The sequence below is a fragment of the Anarrhichthys ocellatus genome, unplaced genomic scaffold (assembly GCF_004355925.1).
Source record: "Anarrhichthys ocellatus isolate YVR2014 unplaced genomic scaffold, GSC_Weel_1.0 scaffold584, whole genome shotgun sequence".
In the NCBI taxonomy this organism is placed as follows: Eukaryota; Metazoa; Chordata; class Actinopteri; order Perciformes; family Anarhichadidae; genus Anarrhichthys; species Anarrhichthys ocellatus.
In genome coordinates, this window is record NW_022280558.1 from 1 (window position 1) to 4,362 (window position 4,362).

The 4,362-nt window shown below is 43.4% G+C and overlaps 1 long non-coding RNA gene across 1 annotated transcript; it reads left to right on the forward strand.

The window, feature by feature from the left end:
• Positions 1–994: 994 nt before the first annotated feature.
• Positions 995–2,355, forward strand: LOC116376762 (uncharacterized). The gene is made up of 3 exons (XR_004212145.1): positions 995–1,101; positions 1,298–1,324; positions 1,957–2,355. It is a non-coding gene; the product is annotated as an uncharacterized LOC116376762 (long non-coding RNA).
• Positions 2,356–4,362: the final 2,007 nt, after the last annotated feature.

Consider the following 4,362-nt stretch of genomic DNA (forward strand, 5'->3'; position numbering starts at 1 on the left):
TGGAGATGGGCTTTCATACTACAGAGAGTGCCGCTGATGCTGAGGGAAGATATGCAGCAGCTTAACTCGTCCTCACGGTCCTGTAGGAAGAGTCACCTGATGGAGGAAGAGTCACCTGATGGAGGTAGAGTCACCTGATACCTGCGTGTGCTGCCGAGGCGGCAGAGGCTGGTCCCTGTGGAGGGAAACGGACTGAACAAGCAAACATAAACGAGACGTTGTGGCGGGGGGGCAGGCTGAGCCCTGCATGTGTTCTTCTTGGCGGCCACAGTTGGACCTTGGCCCGGGCATGCACAGACCTGCCTCTACCCACAATGCTAGGCGGGAGACTCACCGAGCCGCTTGCCGGACTTGGACCAGGAAGAGCATAAACACGCAGCATCGTAGTAGCCTCCTCCACCTCGCTGCGTCTCTTAATGACTCCTTTCTTTTTTTCCATTCTCTCAAACACTCGTCGGATTCCAGCACACGGCTTTGGCCTGCATTCACCACAGAGGATACTTTCTCTCTCTTTCCTCTCCTGCTCCCTTTTCCAAAACTTTAATTTGATTTCTTTATGGTCTTTGTCTGTTTTCACAGCGGAGGGTGAAAGCTTTTTTAAAAAGCTGCTGCTTTACATATCTTAGACTCTACGCCCTCAATAGGTGAGCTGCCGTGGCGACGGCAGTGAATAAAAGGGCCTCGTCCACACAACACCCGGTCAGGTCCGGTCCAAGCCATCCCGTTAAAGAGTCCAATACTGTATGACCAAAGACCTGCAGAATTAATGACATGAACTCTGTGTTTACTGATAATTAGCAACATGCTAATGCTAATATTTATACCATGCTAAGCTGACGTTAGCATTTAGCTTACAGTACAGCCTCTCAGACTGTAGTCTCTGTTCTTCCCCCCCCCCCTAAAATAAGGATGAAAACACTGCAGCTCTCAGTTTGGGTTTAATATGTGATCTAATAACCCGTAGAGTCGAGGAATGATTGACTTCACAAGAGGAAAGTGACGCCGCCACCAACCGGCACTTTAAAAGTCAGCTTCCAACATTTGAACTCTTCAGACTTTTAACGTCACACAAGGAGACGTTATTATTTATTCACTGTCCAGGTATGGATCCACCTTCAGATTCAAATTCAGATTTCAGCTGTGTGTGTGTGTGTGTGTGTGTGTGTGTGTGTGTGTGTGTGCGTGTGTGTATGTGTGTGTGTGTGCGTGTGTTGCATTCTGCTGGTTATTATATAAGTTAATGGCTGAGCAGTGTGTCTATGAAGTTTATGACACCTTCTCCTCGTCTGTTCCTCAGCATCACTCCTGTCCTCTTCACAGCTGGGTGAGTCAGAGGGGGAGGTGTGTGTGTGTGTGTGTGTGTGCGGGGGATGATCTTTACACCCCCCGCCAGGGATCAGACAAACACTTATTAACTGAGAGGAATGCAAATAGGCTGGAGCTGAGAGGCAGGACAGCATAGGGTGGAGGTGGGGGGTGGGGGTGGGGGCTTGAAGAAAGAGAAAGGAGAAAGAGGAGAACCCCCCCCCCGTCTTTCTCCTCCCTTTACTTCTTGTAAACTCCCCTCCCAGGAGATTGATCATGAACAAAGAAGCTGCTGAGGCTGCAGACGGCCGTGATGACCACGGTGTTCATGAAGGACAGGAAGTGACATCACACTTGATTTCAACTTATTCCATTATTCTATTCTTTAACATTCATTACCCAGTTGTTTTTTTAAGTTAAGATAAGTCAAGCTAAATTAAGATAAGATAAGTTATGTTAAGATATGTCAAGTCAAGTTTAGATGAGTTAAGTTAAGTCAAGATAAGAGAAGTTAAGTCAAACTCTTAATGACCTGTGCATGCATAATGAGGCTTTTACCTGTAGAGTCAATCAACAGAGATTGATCAGAAAGTGTCATGTGATCATGACCTGAATATCTTGTGATGGACTGTCTTCTGTGTTTGGATTCAGCTTCCTGTTTATCTCAGCTACCAGCTGTTGGAGACTATTGGTTGGTCCAGAGGAGCAGTGGGAGGCTGCAGAGGGAGGGTCGGCTGTCAATGAGGACAAATGACTACAGATTCAGCAGATTAGTGAAGTGAGTGGAGGAAAGAGAGGACACATCATGAGGACGTGTTGAACCTTTGTTTGCTAATGGCTTTGACGTTTTTACCCCAACTGTTTGCAAACGATCCAAAGCTCTCACGTCACGTCAGAGGACGTCAGGTTGTTGAACTTCCTCCTCCTCAGAGTGACGATGAAGAGAGAACAGAACATCTGGAACACGGACTGAAGGGAAATGTGTTTGATGTGATATGTGATGTCCAAAGGGTCGGAAGAAAAGATGCAAGCAGAAGATGCAGCGATGCAAAGCCCAAAGATTTAGTGTTAGTTAAGATTAGTTAAGTTAAGTTAAGATAAGTTAAGATAAGTTAAGTTAAGTTAAGTTAAGTTAAGTTAAGTTAAGATAAGATAAGATAAGTTAAGTTAAGTTAAGTTAAGTTAAATTAAGTTAAGTTAAGATAAGATAAGTTAAGTTAAGTTAAGTTAAGTTAAGATAAGTTAAGATAAGTTAAGTTAAGTTAAGTTAAGATAAGATAAGATAAGTTAAGTTAAGTTAAGTTAAGTTAAGTTAAGTTAAGATAAGTTAAGTTAAGTTAAGTTAAGTTAAGTTAAGTTAAATTAAGTTAAGTTAAGATAAGATAAGTTAAGTTAAGTTAAGTTAAGTTAAGATAAGTTATGATAAGTTAAGTTAAGTTAAGTTAAAACTAGAACCATCTGATAAATATTATATTATCGATATAATCAGCTGATATTAGTAAAAGAAGAAATATTGGCACCATCAGTTCCAGACATGGAACATTTCGGACAATTATATGTATAAATGACGTTTATATAAAACTAAATATGAGACTTAATGTCTGAGATTCTGTTTGTTCTGAATACAAGAGAGATTTTATTTTAAAATATGACTCATCTCAAAACATCAGAATATTTTTGTATTTCATGAAATTTTTATTTATTTAGGAAACTTAAAGAACCTAATAAACATCCTGAAAAGTTAAATGCTTACTGTAAAACGTTTAAACGCTGAAAGAAACATATTCAAATGTCTTGTTTGATTTCTCAAAGATGTTCAGTTTAATGTCGTAAACTGAGAAACGTGTTTCTTCTGCAGCCTCCAGCTCAACCCCCCCCCCCCCCCCATAAAGCGGACGCGGCGCCCCTGAACTCAGCACACACAAACTTGGCTGCTCATTGAGCTCCACCAACAAACCGGTGGGATTAAAGGAGTCGGGGTGCTGAAAGGCCACCACGCAGACTCTGGAGTTAAGCGTCCGTAAATGAGATGTGGCGACTCCAAAACAAAGCTACTGTGTCACTCAGTGGGGGAACGCTGACGTCACGACTCACAAAGGACCAGGGTGAGAGGGGGGGGGCAGTCTGTAAAATCTAGCAGGACGTCCTGGTTCTCCTCTCAAATATGCACCAGAGCTGCTGCCAAGTCTTCTTCTGTTTGTGTCCACACAGGAGCGTTTGCACTGTGTCCTGGTGGAGATGGACTCTCTGATCCATATTGGGGGGGGGTCTCTCATGGCCTCCTCATGGTCTCTCATAGTCTCCTCACGGCCTCCTCATGGCCTCCTCATGGGTGGCCTGGTTTGGCCGGAGGACTCTCGTAGTGGTCTCCATGGGGATGAGCAGGACCTGGGGAGGTATCCGGCTTACTGGAAACGTGGTTTATTGTTGACTTTCAGGAATGGGGGAGGGGGGAGGGGGGGGGGGGGACCAGAGGGGGGGGTGTGTGGGTGTGTGTGTGTGGGGGGGGGGGTTGCTACACTTCCTGGTTCTTTTTGGTTTCTACTTCGTCCTGCTCACCTCACAGCTCACCAGCTTATACTGCCGAACATTTATGGAGAAATACTGCAAGTTAAAGTACTGTGGTTGAAGTATCAAAGGTACAAGTACTCCCTAAAGTACTTCCTAAACTAACACTTTATAACTTCAGACGATAAAGAAACATTCTCAGATTAAAAGACCTCCAGACTTTACAACATGAATTATAATGGAAGTTATAAAGATATCTACATGCTGTTTAATATGTAGAGTGTACTTATGAAAGTACTTTGGCACATAAAGCCAGAACAGAAGTATCCAGAACTCAAGAGAGGTTTGTGTTTAAATGTTGTGCTTTAGCTCCCTCTCCTGCTCTGTAGCTTTAAGTACTGAATACTCACACACACACACACACACACATATAAATACACACACACACACACACACACACACACGCATGCATACACGTGAAATACATTAAATTAAATTAAGCTGAGAATACTGCTGTACTTTTACTGCATGGAGCTGAGAATACTGCTG